The sequence below is a fragment of the Vicia villosa genome, linkage group LG3 (genome assembly GCF_029867415.1).
Source record: "Vicia villosa cultivar HV-30 ecotype Madison, WI linkage group LG3, Vvil1.0, whole genome shotgun sequence".
Taxonomy (NCBI): domain Eukaryota; kingdom Viridiplantae; phylum Streptophyta; class Magnoliopsida; order Fabales; family Fabaceae; genus Vicia; species Vicia villosa.
The window spans coordinates 64773185-64794605 of record NC_081182.1 but is presented as its reverse complement, the minus strand read 5'-3'; the positions used below and the strand labels follow the sequence as shown (position 1 = coordinate 64794605).

The 21421-nt window shown below is 35.4% G+C and overlaps 1 long non-coding RNA gene and 1 pseudogene across 1 annotated transcript; one reads left to right on the top strand and one right to left on the bottom strand.

Moving 5' to 3' along the window:
* Nucleotides 1-11008: 11008 nt before the first annotated feature.
* On the top strand, nt 11009-13037 carry LOC131655974 (uncharacterized). The gene is made up of 3 exons (XR_009299931.1): nt 11009-11098; nt 11198-11357; nt 12926-13037. It is a non-coding gene; the product is annotated as an uncharacterized LOC131655974 (long non-coding RNA).
* A 3520-nt stretch (nt 13038-16557) lies between these two features.
* On the bottom strand, nt 16558-17259 carry LOC131658226 (uncharacterized; annotated as a pseudogene).
* Nucleotides 17260-21421: the final 4162 nt, after the last annotated feature.

Sequence of the window (21421 nt, the reverse complement as noted above, 5' to 3'; positions counted from 1 at the left end):
GTCATTTACACAAATTGTTTGACAGACTCAAGAAATTCAAGTTGCGACTGAACCCAAATAAGTGTACCTTTGGAGTAAGATCCGGCAAACTCTTAGGTTTCATCGTCAGCAGCAAAGGTATTGAGGTTGATCCCGCCAAGGTTAAAGCCATTCAAGAAATGCCTATACCTCGTACCGAGAAACAAGTCAGAGGATTCTTGGGACGTCTAAATTACATCGCCCGATTCATTGCCCACATGACTACTACTTGTGTGCCGATCTTCAAACTGTTGAAGAAAGATCAAGTGGAAAGGTGGAATGACAAATGCCAGTTAGCCTTTGACAAAATCAAAGAATATCTCCAAAAACCTCCAATCTTATTGCCACCTGTGGAAGGCAGACCACTGATAATGTACCTAACTGTGTTAGAAGACTCAATGGGGTGTGTACTAGGACAACATGACGAATCCGGCCGAAAGGAGCACGCAATCTACTATCTTAGCAAAAAGTTTACCGATTGTGAAACAAGATACTCACTACTCGAAAAAACTTGTTGTGCCTTAGCTTGGGCAGCTCGCCGGCTAAGACAGTACATGCTAAATCACACCACTTTCCTAATCTCCAAGATGGATCCCATCAAATACGTGTTCGAAAAACCTGCTCTCTCTGGAAGAATAGCGAGATGGCAAATGATCTTAACAGAATATGACATTCAATACACTTCACAAAAAGCAATCAAAGGAAGTGTGGTAGCTGATCATCTGGCTCATCAAGCAGGGGATGATTATCAAGCATTGAACTTTGACTTCCCAGACGAAGACATTATGCTAGTCAATGACTACAAACAACCAGGACAAGAAGAAGGACCCGAGCCAGGATCCCGGTGGACTATGGTTTTTGACGGAGCTTCTAATGCACTTGGCAATGGCATCGGAGCTGTGATCATTTCCCCCGCAGGAAGTTACACACTGTTCACTGCCAGATTATGCTTCAATTGCACTAACAATATAGCCGAATACGAAGCATGTATTCTGGGTCTTAAAGCTGCAATCGATCTAAGAATCAAATTCCTGGAAGTCTACGGAGACTCGGCCTTGGTAATCTACCAAGTCAAAGGGGAATGGGACACGAAGCACCCGAATCTAATTCCTTACAAAGAATATGTGCTGAGTTTGATTCTTTACTTCGAAGAAATCACTTTCGAACACATCCCACGCGAGGAAAATCAACTAGCTGATGCTTTAGCTACCATGTCATCCATGATCAAAGTCAGGTGGGACAACGAGGCGCCTATGATCACCATTTACAGGCAAGATGAACCATCCTATTGCAATGAGATCAATACCGAAGGAACCGAGGAAAAACCATGGTTCCATGAAGTAAAAAGATATCTCGAAGCTCAGGAGTACCCTGAAGGGGCATCCATTAATGACAGAAAGTTTCTAAGGAGATTTGCTGCCAAATTCTTTCTAAGCAATGGAACCTTATACAAACGCAACCATGACTCGACTTTACTTCGCTGTGTAAACAAGAAGGAAGCGAAACAGATCATGGAAGAAATACACAATGGTACCTTCGGTACTCATTCCAGTGGACATACAATGGCTAAAAAGATCCTGAGAGCAGGTTATTACTGGTCTACCATGGAAACAGACTGCCATCATCACTCCCGAACATGTCACAAATGCCAGATGTATGCTGACAAAGTACATGTACCTCCAGTTCCATTAAGCGTCCTGACGGCTCCTTGGCCTTTTGCAATGTGGGGTATTGATATGATTGGAGAAATCAAACCTACTGCCTCCAACGGACATCGCTTTATCCTGGTCGCTATTGACTACTTCACAAAGTGGGTAGAAGCAGCTTCATTTGCTTCTGTCACCAAGAATGTGGTGGCCCGGTTCATCAAATACAATCTCATTTGTCGGTACGGCATCCCTGAACGGATTATCACGGACAATGGCACAAATCTAAACAACAGAATGATTACTGAACTTTGCACACAGTTCAAGATCAAACATCATAATTCTTCTCCATATCGACCAAAGATGAACGGCACGGTGGAAGCTGCCAACAAGAACATCAAGAAAATCATACAAAAAATGACAGTAACCTACAAAGACTGGCATGAGATGTTGCCTTTTGCTCTTCATGGTTATCGCACATCTGCGCGTACTTCAACAGGGGCAACTCCATTCTCCTTAGTCTATGGTATGGAGGCAGTTCTTCCAATTGAAATTCAGATTCCTTCCCTAAGGATTATGAAAGAAGCCAATCTAGACGAAGACGATTGGATTCAAACACGGTTGGACCAGATAAACTTGATTGATGAGAAAAGGCTCGCAGCTATTTGTCATGGTCAGCTATACCAAAAGCGTATGATCAAAGCCTTCAGCAAAAAAGTCAAAAGTCAAGCATACCAAACTGGTGGCTTGGTTGTCAAACGCATCATCTTACCACAAGGTGATCCCAGAGGCAAATGGACTCCCACCTACGAGGGACCATTCATAATCAAGAAAATATTCTCCGGCGGCGCCATGTTGCTTACCGCCATGGATGGCGAGGATTTCCCACACCCTGTGAATGCTGACATAGTCAAAAAATACTTCTCTTAAAAAGAAAAAAAAAATAGCTCGCTAAGTTGAAAACCTGAAAGGGAAACTTAGGCAAAAAAATGAGCGTCTCGGTGGATTGAAAACCCGAAAGGGCGGTCCAGGCAAAAATTAGAGACTAAACAAATACTATCCCGGTAGGCTGAAAACCTGAAAGGGCGGCCTAGGCAAAAGTTAGGGAATGAAGCATACAACTGTGTTCCGTTCAGCTGCCTACTCACCATCAAGATTCAACACCTCAAAGACACCGATCAGTCCAATCACTTTCTTCCAACAAGTGAGGGATGAGATGCTCGAAGACAGATTGGCAATAGCAGAGTTGAAACTTGACTGGATCGTTTTCACATAGCTATTTATCTTCATAAATATTTTCCAAAACTTTCTGACAATTTCCTACTTCTAGGATTGTTGTCTCCCTGTGCTAACCAGCCTATCATGGCTCTTTTTCAAAAATCAATGCAGCTTAGGCTCAAAAATCGCTATTTTCACTTTTTCTGTTTTGAATACGTAAACGTCCCAATGATAATTTTGAATGAGCATGTGCATTTGAATATGATTGATGTTTACCAGGAAAAACAGGAATAGCATTCAGGAAATGTCCCAATTATCTGGACATCATCCCATCAGAAGAAAATCCCCAAGAGAAACGCATTTCTCAGCAAATTCCTCAAAAAGATTTTCTCTTCAAAAGAAGTCTTATCCCCCAGCAGGGTTGTTCCAGATTACTATCTTCAGAAGGTGTGATCCCCGCACCCGGACTTGGTCAGATAGTGCATCGGAGGATTATTCATCTTCCTCATTCCCATTTGAAAGGGCATCAGAACTTCCAGCTACCTTTCATTCTCAAGAGATATTCAAAGATCCTTCAACAGAATACCAGGGTTCTCAAAGAATTTCCCCAGCCGAGGGTACTCAAACAAGACAAAAGATCATCAACGATCACAATATAGTCATATCCAGATGACTAGTGGGAATTTATTTTTCCAACTAGAAGCTTGACACGCATCATATTCATACATCACATATTCACATTCATACATCACATATTCATACATCATGCATCATACATCATGCATCATGCGCATATTCATACGCATATTCATACACAACATCACATGCATATTTCTCCGGGAATATCTCACATTTACATGCATCATAAACATTGCATATCACTAACTTGATTTTTCAGGTAGACGGATATCTTCAACAAAGATGTTCTCAATCACATGCAGTGTTCACCTGAACTCCATGAACAGTTCTCTCAGATATAATCAAGCCGAAGATTCATTCTGATCACTTACCAACTCAAAAACAGACATCAAAGATCAAAGTTGATACCTCAGACGGTTCCAGAATGATCTAGCATCACAGATCTAAAGCGATACCTCAGACGGTTCCAGAACGATCTAGCATCACAAATCTAAAGCGATACCTCAGACGGTTCCAAAACGATCTAACGTTGCAGATCTAAAGCGATACCTCAGACGGTTCCAAAACGATCTAACATTGCAGATCTAAAGTCGATACCTCAGACGGTTCCAAAACGATCTAATATTGCAGATCTAAAGCGATACCTCAGACGGTTCCAGAACGATCTAATATTGCAGATCTAAAGCGATACCTCAGACGGTTCCACAATGATCAACTTCAAAAATCTAAAGCAGAAAAAAAAAACTTTGGACAAGTTCCGTAACGATTATCCTCCTAGACTTAAAGCGGTAACCTTGGACGGTTCCGAAACAGTCAACACAAAGACTTTCAAATCCTTCATCAAGATATAATCAATGGATTCATTCTGATGAACAAACCATCAACCCGTTCACTAGGTGGCATCTGAAAGCCCATCTCAGGTAATGTGTCAATCTGCCAACAACATTTCGCAGACGACATTCAAATGCAACTTCCAACATCTCTTCTGATCAAGGTAAGTGCAAATTTTCAGGGCATCTAAATATTCAATCATCTTCTACCTTCAGATTTCAGACAATCTCTTCAGGTTTAAGAAGATTGAATAGGGGCAACTGTTATACCCCAAAATTTGCCCACATCTTTTTTCAAGAAAACTCCAATCTGAAAATTAAGAGTCTCATATAATCATGGATTTTTATTTCAACAAATATCCTGACATATGAAATACTTAGTTTTTAAAATTTTTCTTATACAGTAATTTGGCTTGCAGTTGAATTTATTCTTACGCAAACGCCAAATGCTGTTTATTACTTCACACATGCTATTTATTTATTTACAGATAAATAGTACTGACACAATTGGTACAGAGTTAAATCTTTTGCAGGCGCAGAATCAGGAAACTCAGACTGTACTGGTAACAGTAAATATTAGTTATTTATTATGTCTATGTTTTTTTTCCTAACAAGTCATGTAAATAAACTTTCATTTTTCACATAAAACAAAAACAAAAACAACAAAAAAAGAAAATTAACTTTGACTGTTGATTTTTCACAATACCTGAACTGTCAGTTGACAGCCAAACTGCTGACAGTACAATTCTCAGTGTTTTGTACCATCAATCAAATCAATCTTTCACAATTCAAAATTCCAAGATTTTTGTTCTAGAAGTCTTCTGAATATCACGCGATTAGCAGAAACTCAGCACTGCACAAAAATCAGGTACGCTTAACTGTCTCCTACACAAACAGTCCCTAATCAGGGTTTTTCTTGTTTTTACAGGAGCAACAAGTTTTTGAGAGCTCAAATGGATTTCATACACATCCATATATCTCAAAGTACCATCATACAAATTTTCAAACTTCAATTCATTCAGACGCACCGTCAGCAGCTCAAACAGTCAACAGACGACCCGTTTGACCAAAAAGTCAACAGACAGTCAAAAATGAAATTTTTTGTCAAAGTCCATATTTTGTCAAAGGATTCATCATTTGATCATTGGATGATCATAATTCATCAAGGAAAGATCAAAAATCAACAAAACCCTAAGATTCAAAATTAGGGTTTTTGCCTGAAAAGTCAACTCAACTTTGACTGATCATAACTCTCTCATCCTTCATCCAAAAAATTCAAACCAAAGCTCATCTTGAAGGAAATTCAATTATCTTTCAAATGCCATTGATACCATGGTCATTGGATTCACCATTTGAAAAATATGATCAAAGACATTACAGGTCATTTTCAAAGTCAACAAAAAGACACTTTTTTCAAAAGGACACACAAGGAGCATCAAAAATCATTTTGACATGAGACCAAAGACATTGGTTAGAGGACTCTTTGAGGTTTCCAAAAAGTGCAAGATCTCCTTCATATGACAAAAATTGAAGGATTTACACCTTGTTGAAGTTGGCTAAATTTTGGGAAAATGCATGAAATCAACATTGCTCAAAAATGTATTTTTTCCAAATGGGGCCAAGTTTTCAGCATTCAAACATCATTTCCATGTTGTTATGGGCCTCCCACGACCAAGACTAAGCCCAAACCATTTTTATTCATTTTTTGCTTGATTTTATCTTATTTTAAGATTAAAATTAAAAGGAAAATGTAACACCCGAGGCCGAAGAAGGCAAGGGGTGGTTGCACCGCATGTAACACCTGAGGCCGAAGGGGGCAAGGGTGGTCGCCACATCGGAATGAGAGGGATCCTGAGGCCGTGCAGGTATGGGACTGCATGGTTGAAGGAAAGCTTATAAGGATTGATAGGTACTACCTATACCAACAAGATGCATCTTCTTTTTGGTAGCCTGTTCCATAAGAACTCCACAGTTAAGCGTGCTTGACTTGGAGTAGTCTTGGGATGGGTGACCTTCTGGGAAGTTTCCCGGAAAGCGTGCAAGTGAGGTCAAAGCATGCTGAAAAGACTCGTGTTGGTTTGTGGGGTCAGTTGATCATCCCGAAAGTAGTCTGGGGTGTTACAAATGGTATCAGAGCCAGACCTCTCCCAGTACGATGTGGTTCGAGGACGAACCATGCGGAAGCTGGTGGGCATGTAACACCCGAGGCCGAAGAAGGCAAGGGGTGGTTGCACCGCATGTAACACCTGAGGCCGAAGGGGGCAAGGGTGGTCGCCACATCGGAATGAGAGGGATCCTGAGGCCGTGCAGGTATGGGACTGCATGGTTGAAGGAAAGCTTATAAGGATTGATAGGTACTACCTATACCAACAAGATGCATCTTCTTTTCGGTAGCCTGTTCCATAAGAACTCCACAGTTAAGCGTGCTTGACTTGGAGTAGTCTTGGGATGGGTGACCTTCTGGGAAGTTTCCCGGAAAGCGTGCAAGTGAGGTCAAAGCATGCTGAAAAGACTCGTGTTGGTTTGTGGGGTCAGTTGATCATCCCGAAAGTAGTCTGGGGTGTTACAGAAAATGGATGGATAAATGGTAGCTTAACTTCCAAGCATGACTCACCCAAGGAATCTTCATCTTTCTGCAGAGAATTGAAGAGCAAGGCAGGTGCATTGAAGGCAAGAAGACTTGGTCAATAATTCAAAGCTTTTTAATATAAAAAATGCAAGAATTCCACAAAGGCAACTAAGATGCTTCTTAGCTTCAATTCTAAGCACTCAATGCTTATATATAGACTATCATACTTCAGTAACAAAAGGAGGACGAATTCAGAAGCATTCATAAGCATAGAGCACTCTTGTAACAACTTGTAATTTTCAAAGAAACTTGGAATTCGAATTTTAAGTTTCAGTCCATTTCAATACAAAATAAATATTCAAACACCTTCCTCAAGCATTACTGAACATATTTCAATCATTTCCAAGTCTTGAAACCTCATAAATCGAGCTACCTAGGTCACGGTTTGTTCAAACTAAAACCAACTTATATCTCATAACTCACGCATATTTAACAAGATGTAGATGCATAATCATGTTTGGTTTGAAGCTCTGGTCGTTTCTGGAGCTTCAATTGGATTTTAATGGCCGTTTATAGCATATACCATTTTAGGGTTTTCTTAGCTCAAAATTAGGGTTCTTCAATAGGGCCAAAATTAAAGCAAATTAAAGACATGGTTAAATTCAGTGGAACAAGACGAGTTGAATGGTACCATCGCGCCAAATTTATTTGCTTGTTTACCCCTATTCGTTATTTTGCAGAATTAGGGTTCACTTACTATAGCGCTTTTTTACAAAAGCGCTGTTAAAGGCCTTGTCTGAAGGTTGAAGACGAAGACGTGTCTTCCTCCCATTGGTTCAGAAGCGCGCGCGTGTTTTTTAAATTTATCTCTAATCAAGTGTTTTGCAGGTGTAACGTGTACCATGTGCCTCAAAGTCTGGACCATCTGATCTTGCTTAACAGCTCATCCAACGCCTCAGAACACGCATGCGCATCATACTCCCTCATTTAATTTCCACATCTGATCAGTATCCTTTTATTTCTTATTTTTATTTTAATTTCTTTACAAAATTAATTAAAAATAGTTTTAAAAATCCAAAAAATATACAAAAAATATTTTTAGACTTCTAAAATAATATATTATTTTCTGAAATAAAAATATTTTATTTTTCTTCATAATTTCAATATTTTGCATAATTAATTAGTATATATTTATATATTTGCTTTTTAATTATTCTAACCAATCAAAAAATCATAAAAAAATTTGTTCTTTATATAAAATATTGTTTATATATTATAGACTAATGTTGTACATATTTTGAATAATTTTCTCTTTAAGTTTTAGTTATTTGTATAATTATTTGCATAATTATGTTTTAATTAACTTAAATCAATTTCAAATCAATTTCAAAAATTCCAAACAAATTAGTTTTGTTTTAAAATTAATTGACAAATATTTTGTACATATTTTAAACTTAATTTCTAGGTTTAAATTTATTTTCATCTTTTTTCTTCATTTTAATTTAATTAATCATGCATTAATTATAATTAAAACCAATCATAAAAAATCCAAAAAACATGCCTTTTATTTTTCTTGCAATTTAAATTCCTAGATAAATGTATAGGATGTCAAATTCATGTAAATAGGCTAGTTTACATTTCCTGCACAATCGATGTAATAGCGTAGATTTACTTTCTGCACTTTACATTTCCGCATTTTAATTTCCAGCAAATATAAACTGCGTGTATGTCAAAGATAAAATTGAACCGTTAGATCACTAACTTCAAAGATAAAATATCTGAATACAATCACAATCACACTTGCACCTCTTAAGGTAAATCCCTTCTCATTCTTTTCAAAATCAAAGTCAAAATTCTACTGTTTCGAGTACAAAATCGAACCTTGCGTTTATATCCGGTGAAAGGATAGATTTTTAAAGGAAATAGGATAAAGACCTTACAACTCAGGATAGACCTCCTAGTTTGCTTGCTCAAATCAAAATAAACAAAATTCTCATACACTGTTGTTTTTCAAAACAAAACTTTCAAAAAAGACAATACTTTGTATACATCCAAACACGGATTATTACAAAGTTAACGTTCTTTTCAAAACATCTTTCGAAAGATAAACAAGCATTTTGTATACATCCACACACGGATCATTACAAAATTCAATTTACAAAAGTATTTGAAACCACATATGAGCATTCTAAAGCAATTGAAAAGTGATCGAAAAACAAGTGAGCTAACCAAACTTAAGAGCCCATGGATAACCATGGATACAAAGGGTGCTAACACTTTCCCTTTGTATAACCTACCCCCTTACCCAGAATTTCTTAAAGGTCTTTTTTCTGTTTCTTTTATAAACCTTTCCTTAATTGGATAAAATAAAAGGTCGGTGGCGACTCTGTGAATTTTCAAAATGCGAAAGCATTAAGCGATAAAAAAGAGTCAGTTCACGTATCTCTACAGAACAGAGGTATGGCCCGGGATTAAAAAAATCGGAGGTCCACAGGAACCGATGTAAGGCCACGTGTAAAAAATTTATAAAACTGCCACGTGTATACAACATATAAATTGGTTGAAATTTTGACCGATATAAAAGCCTTCTTGGTTTTCACCTGGCTTTTTTACATCGGTGCATTTAATGGCCTGATGGAAAATCAGTTATAACAATTTTTGAATTTAATTACAAAACTGCCACCGTGTTTTTTTTTACATCAGTGGAAATTATGACCGATGTAAAGGACTCCTTTATTGGATTTTTCACATCGGTGCATATTTTGGCCCGATGGGAAATCCGTTATAACAATTTTTCAATTTAATTACAAAACTGCCACCGTGTTTTTTTTACATCAGTGGAAATATATGTTTGATGTAAAATCCCAAAATCAAATATTTTTTATATCATTGCAAATAAATACCTGATGTAAAATCATTTTACAAATATTTTTTACATCATATATTTTTATACCTGATGTAAATACCTTTTCTGAAATGTGTTATTTGTAGTAGTGATTATCTCTAAAAAAACTTTTGAGTTCATATATGTTTTCTACTATTTATATTATTTAACTATATTTTTTTTAAATAAGCAAAATATTATATATAAGAGAGAACTAAGCGTTCTTCAACCCGATTATATTTAGAAACGGGAAACCCCGACAAAAGAAAGATGACAAACCAATTACAATTACGAGAAAAAAAACAAAGGATCCTTGATAAACTCGTAAAAGGAGTAATTAGGATGAGTAATTTTCCGCAATTGTAGCAAACTCCACTTCAAACTAACCAAATAGTCCACGTTGTAGCAAGCCACACAACTCCTAATTTTCTATCTTTCACCTTATGTATACGAAAAAAAAGAGTGTCAATCCATAAATTTCGGCAAACACTCTTCCTCCATCCTATCCCCTTTACCAACTCAACAAACAATCTCACTCCATATCTTCTTTACCACACAACAATCAAAAAAGAAATGTTTCCTATCCTCAAAACTTATATCACAAAAAATGCACTTTAAATTATCTAAAGGGATAGAAATACCTCTTCAAACCAAAAGGTTCTTTGTAGGAAGCCTATTAAGAAAAAGCCTCCATCCAAAGCCTTGATTTTATAAGGAACCCCATCTTCCACAGTAGCCCGAAAACTTCGTCAAACTTATTAGGAGGACCATATAGAATAAGTGATCTCTCGTAAAAAGCATAACATTAACTATAATTATATCAATCAGTTCTTATATTATATTTATTTAATGAGATTTAATAAAATTTAATATATATTTTATATTTTACAAATACTTAATATAACATCGATATTTAATATATATGTGTGTGTGTGTAATACCCTAACCCTCTAAACCCGATAATTATCATTAATTGGTTAACTGATAATTAGAATGTACATTGACCTTATTTCCTATTAATCTAAAGAATGATTATTAGAAGAATTAGTGGAATGGTTAGAAACAAAGAGGATTGGTTGGAATTGAACTAAGTGGCATCATTGTAAATACCACTTAGTTAAAGGGCACTTTGGACCCTAAATAATAAGTGCATGGGAACATAAGGACATGTTTGGTAAATGATCTATGCAAATCAGAATTTTGAGAGAAAAGATCTTGGAAGCATGGAGGAGAAAGGAGAGCTTATGTGCAAGAAGTCATTTTCGCAACTCTTGGTACAGCTTCACTAAATCAGGTATAACTCTCAACTCGTAACTCCGATCGTAACGATTCTGGTCCCAATGGAAAGCTAACGAATTTCTCTTCGATTTGCACCTATGGTTCGCGTTCATAGCTTCTGTTTCGGAGGAGAAAACTGACCTTGAAGTTGTGTCAGTGATGCTGAAAGTGGGTACAAGTGTGATTACGGGTTTGATGAGGATATAGTGGAACTTTGACTTTGGTAGGAGTGCAATGGCAGCAAAGAACATGATCTCAACCTCCATGTTAGCAAGGTGAGTCCCATTAGATAGGACTTGGGTAGGAATGGGGATTAATTACATGTTGAATGGGTTAGTGAGACATGCCTGAATGTGTCAGTGTTTGGATGATTGTTGTTGCATGCTTGATCAATTAGTGCATAATGTGTTCCTTTGCTATAAGCCTTTGCATTTTGGTGGTTCTGAGTATGTACCTGTTATAAATTCGTTGGGATTATGTTAGTGATGCAGGGAACCAATTTAGAGCAATTGGGACTGGTTTAGAACCCTTAAAATGCAGAAAATTCATTTCTGGTACAGTGTAACCGGTTACGGGTGTTGGTGTAACCGGTTACGCTACTGAAAATGCAATTCTGAGCTGTTTTTCGTGCCCGTAACCGGTTACGGATTTGGCATAACCCGTTACGCTGGGTTAAGAGGGAAAAATCAGCAAACTTCGGAATTTCGTAACTTTCGGCTCGGGTATCGGAATTGCGCAAACTTTATATCGTTGGAAAGCTAGCGACGTGTACTTTCTAATTAAATAGGTCCCCAAATCAGAATTATTGATTTAATAATAGTGGAGCCCCACTTAGTAAATCAACGAATTAGTATTAGAATCTATGCCTCTATCATTCGATTAATAATTCACATGTTATGCGTGGCACATATTATCTATTACTTATTATGAATGTGACATCCATATTGAGAATGTTATGCCATTATGTTTTATACATGAAAATCTATGGACTCCATCGTTTTGGTTAAACGATTGGATTGATTGCATTGTTTGTGACCTTGACTTTATGTCATATTTTTGTATGCTTGAATCGAAGTGGCCGGCAGGCTAGATTGGGACGTTGCTCTGACCGTGTAGTCTATGAGCCCTCCCGGACCGTGTAGTCCAATGGAATAACCCGTTCATGTGTATTGTTCGATATGGTGTGCATCTGAGCTACCGTTGCAGTGTGCTCGTGAGTTTCCGTACGGGGTTTTACTCACTTGGCGTTAACACACGTGCGTGCTCGGTATGGTGGGGTTATGCGGCTATGTAGGCTAATGCATAATGTGATAACTCACCTCTAGTATAGTCACGTAGACTAATACTAGGCTTTCGCCCGATGGGCTCAGGCGTCAAGGTGGCGGTTTGTACTCGGCGTAACTCACTAGCGTGAAGGAGGTTAACGGGATAATGACGCCAATTAGGCCAGGTCATGGTACGGCCATTTAGGCTTGTGGACTCGTTTAACCATCCTGCAGTGTGCTTGTACAAGTCCCTTGACAAATAGGCAGGAGGTTACTCATCGAGGATGCATTTATTCCATAATCCTAGCCGGGGTTATTTACACTTCTGGATTCCCCGTATGTGGATGCGGGTTTGCATACTTGTTTGCTATACTATGTGTATTTGTGTGAGACAAGTCCAATGGTGGACGAGTCACTTGTTTTCTCCGTACTTGTACCGGATGTGAGGTTGAACCCCGGATCAATGGTGGATTCGGTTTTGTTGATGCATGTACCCTGTAGAACCGAGTGGACCCATAGGATAGGAGGACTCACTGAGATTTAGTAATCTCACCCCAATCAACTTATATTTTTTTCAGGTGCAGTTTAGTAGTGTTTGGTCAGTAGCAGGTTTGGACTGAAGACTTGGAAGTGGTGTTGGCTCGAAGACCTCGTTGGTTTTGACATTCCGCTGTGCAAGATCCATTGAAGACTCATGTATTATGCTTCTTAGTAGAATTTCATGTTGTATTTTATATGGATCATCTTGTATCTTTAGCTTTTGTATGTACTCAATATCAATTTTAACGTTTCATGCATAATATACTAGTCAGTTATGTATGGAGTGTTACAGTGTGTGTGTGTGTGTGTGTGCGTGCGTGCGTGCGTGCGTGCGTGCGTGTGTGTGTGTGTGTGTGTGAGAGAGAGAGAGAGAGAGAGAGAAAGAGAGAGAGAAAAGAGTATGCACTGACAGTGTAAAATATTTTTACACTTTCAATCAATCAGGGGCATGTATCCAACCAAGTCACACTTTTAATTTAAAAATACTGATATGACATGACGTTATAATTCTATTGATGGTTACTCTGCCAGTGCACTACCTTTAACACCTCTCTCTCTCTCTCTCTCTCTCTATATATATATATATATATATATATATATATATATATATATATATGTATATATATATATATATAAAAGAAAAAGTTGGCAAGAAGATATCGTACTTTGACGAAATTCATATTAACTAGAATATGGCTCGCGCGTTGCGCTGATAAGTTTAATCTACTTTTCATATTTTATGTAATTGAAATAATTAAAATGATTTTTTAGATGCAATTTTATTGGTGTAAAATTAAATTGTCTCTCAAAAAGTATAATTATTTTATATAAATGATATATGACGATTACATTATGAATTTTGTTATTTCAATATTAAAAAATGATATTTGAAATAATATACTTTTACATTTGTTAGAACTTGAACTTATGATTTCAAATAGTTACTTAATGTGTGATTTTGTCTTTTGAGAAGTGGTGAATTTTAGGAAATATACTTAATTATCTAAGAGCATAATTATCGCTGGTTTTTTAAAGTTCCTACACAGTAACCATAGCCATTATTGTCAACATTAATGGATATTTGAGAAAGAATAAGGGTTGTTTAATTTGTGACGTTGGTTAGTTTGTGAACCATTTACACTTGCCAGCTAGACTCTTAATATTAATAGAAAAATTACACAAAGCCATTAAGTAGTATATTATAGAGTGTAGTGAGATCCATTTTAGATTTTTTGATGAGTTAGGTGGATATTTGAGAATTGTAGAGGAATTGTTTAAAAAATTGAGAAAAGTGAAATAATATAAAAAATTAATTGGGTCCCATTTAAAGAACTCAAATGGGTATGATGGATATGGATGCTCTAATTATATTTAGTTGGAGTGATTCTTATGTTAGAACTAGTGTAATACTTGTGCGTTCGCACGGGTACCCGTCGTTTTCGCGTATTTGGATTGAGAAAAATAAAAGGTATTAGTAAAAGACTAAATTTGGGTTAAAATGGGAAAGTTATAAAAATACTAATATTAAAAAATTTGAATATTGACAATAAAAAGTAACTAAGAAAATAAAATTTATATTATTTTAGATTGAATAATACATTTAAGGATGCATTTAAGAAATGTAGAGGATCCATTGAGAAATAATATGTGTAAAGAAAATGTATGGATTATAACCAATAAAATGAAGGGTCTATTTATGGAAAGGTCCATGTAACCGAAGTCCTAATTTGTTATTTATTTATAGTAAAAGAAATATTTTGCTCACTAACTTCATGTTCCCGTTAATGTTCAATAGTTTAATCAATAAACATCATTTTCCCGTTAATATTTAGTATTTCGATCAGTAACTTCAGGTTCCCGGTAATATTCAATATATTGATCAGTAATTCATGTTCTCGTTAATATTTAATATTTTATTCAATAACTTCATGTTCCCGTTAATATTCAATATTTTGATCAGTAACTTCATGTTTCCGCTAATATTCATTATTTTGATTATTAACTTCGTATTCCCCTTAATATTTCAAATTTGTTCCCGTTAATATTCAATATTTTGATAAGTAACTTCATGTTCCCATTAATATTCATTATTATGATCAGTAACTCTGTGTTCATGTTAATATTTCCGTTAATATTTCCGTTAATATTCAAAAAAAATTAAGCATTTCGTAGCAAGAATTTGACCGTGAAAACACGCTCCGCATTGTTACAGCTTGCAAACACTTGTGGAAGGTAAAAGCCCCACCAAAAACTCTGTTTTTTGCTTGGAAAATTATTCACAATAGGCTAGCCACCAAAGATCAATTAATTAAATGCGGAGTGTTGGAAGTAAATGGTGATTTCAATTGTGTTTTTTGCTTGACGTAAGCGGAATGTCTTTCGCACTTATTAGGAGATTGTGAGGTGGTGTCAAAAGTTTGGAAGAAGGTGTTTGAATGGATTGATTACGGCGAAGTTCTCATGTTGGAAGACTTTGAGGATCTCTTTCTTGCTATAGAAAAGGTGAAGCCGTTACACCATAGATTTACGATAACGGTCATTTGGTTATCAACTTCATGGTGTATTTGGAATAGGCGCAATGCGATTATCTTTAGAAACGCTTCGTTTAGCTTTACCGAATGTATTTCAGAGATTAAGCTTAACTCTTGGAAGTGACTATGCTCTTATTACACCCTTGTGAACTCTTGTAACTTTTATGTATGGAATATTCTACCTCTCTTTTGTTTCGAGAAGTAGAAGTCTTCCGAGTTGTAATTTTGGTCAGGGTATTCCTTATACTCCCTTTAATTCAATTGCTTATTAAAAAAAATATTCAAAAAATTTATCAGTAACTTAATGTTTCTCTTAATATTCAAAAAAATATCAGTAACTTGGTGTTCTCGTTAATATTTAATATTATATCAATAAATCCGTGTTCCCGTTAATATTTATTATTTTGATCAGTAACTTCGTGTTCCCGTTAATATTCAATATTTTAATCAATAAATAAGTGATCCCGTTAATATTCAATATTTTGACCACTAATTTCATGTTCCCATTAATATTAAATATTTTGTGAAGTTATTTCATGTTTGCGTCAATATTCAATATTTTGATTACTAACTTCATGTTACCGTTAATATTTAATACTTTGATGTTCCATTAATATAAATAATAAAAAACATTATTTTTCAGTATTTGGATTAATACATTATTTTTACTTTTATTTACTTTAATTATACAAAAAAATATAATAACTCGTACATTCACAATAATTTTAATATGTTACTCGTACGTTCACACGGTACTGACGTGTTACCTATGGGTGCGTTATTCAGAGTTATTTAATAAATATAAAAAAGTCAAATTTTATTTATAATAAAAATGAAAGGTATACAATAAAAAACAATAAATTGAAAATACAAAGGGATGATCGTTTCAAATAAAGTATATTGAATAAATTGTACACGCTTTTAGAGTGCATGGACAAATTAAAATATAAGAGTAGTTACTTTTTAAATTAATGATAATTTCTAGTGAATCAATATTTATTAACTCTTGTACTCTAAAGAAACAACAACATGGGCAATAACCATGAACTTTTTTCCCATGATGTCTTAAATGCAATTAAGAATAATAAAAAATTCAGTACTAAAAAGCAAACAGAACATCAACATGATGTTTCACTCTCTTAAGAGGTGGAAATTAGGATAACCTTAGTTACTTCCGGTGGCAACTGAACATCAATTGTTTCTATAAAAGGTTCAAAGTTCACCATTGTCGAATACTTCGAACCACCTTCCTTGTCCACCATCATAAGTAAAGGATGAACCATACAAACAATCTTCATGAACGCATACACAAACCTAAGCTCATCAAGAGTTGGAATTTTAAACTGAAGATCACCAACAACCGTGCATCGATCAACATCAATAACAGGAAACCGATAACTCCCTGACGCTTCAAGAGACAAGGACTTGATCATCTTACGATTCAAAAGAAACATCAAAGATTCCACCTCATAAGTAACCCTCAGAACCTCAACATTCAGAACACGGACAGTCTCTCTAGCCGCAGTCATTTTCTTAGCATCGTTCTGTGATCTATACATTTAAAAACCAATATCCCCTCCATCACCTCCAATGAACTGAACACACGGAAAAGGCTGTTTCTTAGCATGCCAATCTGAATCCTTTCCAACCCGAACCGGACGCAACCGTTTCAACGACTCAGTTCTATACAGAGCTGCAAAAGATTTGTATATAGATCTGGTGAAATTGTGAGCAATGCCATCCACTTTCATCAAATATGTCCCAGATCCAGGACCAAGTCCAGGTCCACACCCAAACTGCTCCTGATATCTATCAAACAAACCCTTCAAATGCAAATCCATTCTCTTGGAATTAACAAATTTCAAAATCCACCAAATCACTTCACTAAAACCAAATCTATGATCATACACTTGAAATTATAAGAAAAAAACTAATCTCAGTATCACCAAATCTAATAAACCATGACTATATTTCACTTCAACAAACCAAATCAACATCATATTCACTATCCATAAGTAATCAAAGCAAAATCATCAAGATCAATTCACATTCAATTCTTGCAACAAACAAAACCTAGAAGGAAATACAATCAATTATTTATAAATCATGAAAACAAATGAAAAAGTTAAGATGAGAGTAAAATGTGATTCATTACAGATTCTAGTCAATTAAATAAAGGAAACAACAGACTCATCTACTTAATTCTTGTTAATGATGCAAGAAATGATTAACTCTATAGGTACATGCATAACCCATGAATGATTTTCCTTCAGATAACTTTGGTTTTATCTATTCTTCATAGCAGTGTAGAGGTCCCTTCATTAACTATCATTGAAGTTGATTGTCACTTCAGATTACTTTGGTTTTATCTATTACTTAGGTTTTATCTATTCTAACAAAAGTAGGTTATCTAAATCTCACTTCCTTATCGATGCAGTGCAAAGAAGATGTAATGCTATGTTGCAATCATTGTTTTACAGAAAAATAAAGAATGAGGTCACTAAATATAAGAAGATGTGATGCTCATAAGAACTTTGGAAATTGGAGGTAAGAGTATTCTTTAAATTAGAGTTGGAATGAGGTCTAAGTCTAGTGTTGTTCGATATAGAAGCAGATTCAATCTTCTCACAAATAACACTATCAAGTGCAATCTCCTCCCGTGAAACTTCGGCTGCATGTAATTCAAAGTTCCTGTGTAAACTTACTTCAGTATCATGCTCAGATGGACCATTAGCATCTGATGACAAAGACATGTTCATTGCTTGTGCGTTTCCAATTATTGGTTGTTCAATTTCAGGCCACTCATCTCGAAAACCTTGTTGATCAGAATTATATGATCTCCATTTATCGACCTACTTTTAGCATAGCTACTTGTTAAAAGAAAGACAACAAATTTTGACACTTCCATAAAAGATATTGATAAACTTAATGAAAAAGAATGGTGCACTTACTCATCATTTCCAATCACTAATCTCCTTGGGATGTAACCTCATTTAGAAACCAAACCTGAACTGGTTGAGGAAGAGGATGGGGACTCATCATCTACAAAGAAAATCAAGGGAAAGTTTGTGATATTAATATTTAATATAGTGACAAACCTATTCAGTCTGCTTTCCTGAACTGTTGGCAGGACCTGAGGAAGATACAGTCTGCTTTCTCTTTCTTCCAATCTGGTTTTTTGTAACCTTGAAATGTATTAAAAGATTCATATTAGGAAACAAAATGCATTTAAATCATGGTTTGCACACGTTTAAATGCAAAAGACAAAAATATAAAATCATTTTTCAGCAATTTCAATATTTTAGGGATCAATATGATTTGCCTTCTCTGCAGATGTAACCGCATTCGCAAACCTGCAATACATTAATAATTGATTATTCACACTCCAACATAAACCATTGACACCTTAGAATTTTCCAATGAAAGTTAGTACTTAGTAATGCTTATAGTATCGTGTCTAAACTCACCTTCCCAATGCGATCTCAATCCGAGTTCTGACATAGAAGGAATAAGCTTCAGCAAACATCCCAAAAATATTGCTTCAAAAGGTGAATGATTAATTTGTGGATCCGATTTCGGAGCATGTGACCAAATTGATTCTGCAGCATCAATTTGATGAAGTTTCAAAAGAGCTTCTGCTCTACACATAAAGAGCTGTACATTCAATTTCCAACAAAGTTTAGATATTTCATTTCACACACATTTCCATTTATAACATATTCAACTCAAATATCGTTGTTGTAATATCTATAGTAGAAGTAATCATCTTAGTCTTCCAATTATCGTTGTTGAAATTTGAAGCAATTTGAGCAAGAACAAATAATAGTAAAAGTGAAGGGAGAGTGTCACTAAAACTGATCAAAATAGAGAGTCAAAAATTAAAAAACTAAAATGGCCATAACTGCAATTAATAGATCCAATGAAAATCTCTTATCATACCTAGAACAATTGGATATACCATTCGATTCGTCATTCCTCAATAATTCTTCATCATTGCCATTGGATTCAAAGTTAAGAAGAGGTCGCCCTCCTGGTTCTAGTTCCAGATCAAAGAAGAGAAAAGACTGACCTGTAACTGAAACAGTTTCTGCAGTTGAACTTGAACAACTTCCAACAAACTTCCACGCTTATTAGCATTATCAACCTACCACACAATTCACATCAAAATAATCGGTAAACCAAAATGGTGTAACCACATCACACCTGCAACAACATAAATGGTGTAATATTACCTCATGAGTCTCTAGTATAAGATTTTGATTTTCTAATCACAGCGATAGAAAAATAGGACATACCATCTGGAGAAGTCCAAAGCAAGCTGAACCACATTCTTATACGCAAGTTTCTTTCGCCTATTTTTTTCGCAGATATGACTCCAACATAAGTTTTGGCATATGTGAATCCATAATTGCAGGGACCAATACTATTACTACCAATGAACATGAGGCAAGTAAAATTAATAATACAGTCCAAGAGGTACGATTTACTAACCTGTGACACAGTGATGTCCGAGACTTCACAAGTTGATCCACCCTCGAGTTTCTTTCCAATAATACTGATTTTTTTCTCTATTAACTTTTCACAAGTAAGATCTTGTGATTTCCCTGAAAAGAAATGAGGCACTGCTTGTCTCTCTAATCAATGTACTATTATAGGTGAAAACCAATCTGCTCAGAGAAACTCCAAAAAAAACACCATCAAATTAGGTCCAGATTAAATTAATTACCTATTCATGAGAATTTCTCAATTAAACTTAAGTCCTTATAAGTCACATTTATAAAAAAAAACATCATCAAATTAGGTCCAGTTCATAAGTTGAAACAGTAAACAATAGTTCATAAGTTGAAACCTTTATGTCTTGAGACTACTGATGCAACATTCACATCATTAGCAAATGAAACTCCTAATCATGATATATTTAAGGCATTGATGAATCCGAAACCTTTCACTTTCACCTGCCTAGGTAAAAAGATTATTCAACACCGATGTTCATAGGCTCTATCAATAAGACTTTAGATTTTCAATATACTCTAAAAAGTTGACTGTATTAAGTTTATGATATTTAGGTTAATGAGTTAACCATTATTGATCAATGAAATATCGGCAATTACAGTTCTAAATTAATCTTCGGACAATGGCTGGCAATGCAATTGAACTCGAATTTTCACCTTAAACATTAATAACATAAGCATATAACATAATTTACTTTCAATGAATAACTCATAATTGCCTTGAATAACACTGAATTAATTATACTAAGCAAGAACAAAAATGTTTCATTCCATACCTGAGCAAGAAAGAGATATTCCATTTGCAGGCTGTAAATATAGTGTAATAATCAATCACTCATAGTATGTTTGATTCCAAAGGCACGAAAGAGATATTACCGCTTTGAAGGGCCACTTTCGAATATCACTTTGTGAAAGCTGTTATGTTCGCCTCTGGCTACTTTGATGCAAATCCTGTATCCCGTTATACACTGATGTAAAAAGCCAATACTCGACCCAAACTGAAATGCTATTCGAAAGTGCTAGTGTTATAGCAGATGCTTTCTTTGGTATAACCAACATAGTTTACATACGCACTTTAAACCAACATAAGTCATTCATCACATTCAATGTCCAGACAGTGATGCACATATTAACTTGAGGCCAAATTGTAAACAATCATCAAAATTCTCACCTAAATTCAAATCCAAGCTAAAGGACTATTTGAGAAGGATCATACCAAAGTTATAAGAGGGAACTGCAAATACTTGTTTTCGATATTCACTTCTAAGTCATGATTTGATGCATAATTTATAAATGGCACATTATAATCCCACTTTTCCCATCGGTTTATTTTCCACCGATGTAAAAGCCATTATAATCCATTTTCGTTTTATTTACAAGTTTGCCACTGCGTTTTTTTTCCATCATTTGAGTTAAATACCTGATGTAAAATCCTTTGATAAATATTTCTCACATCAATTATCTTAATACCTGATGTAAAATCTTAAAACCA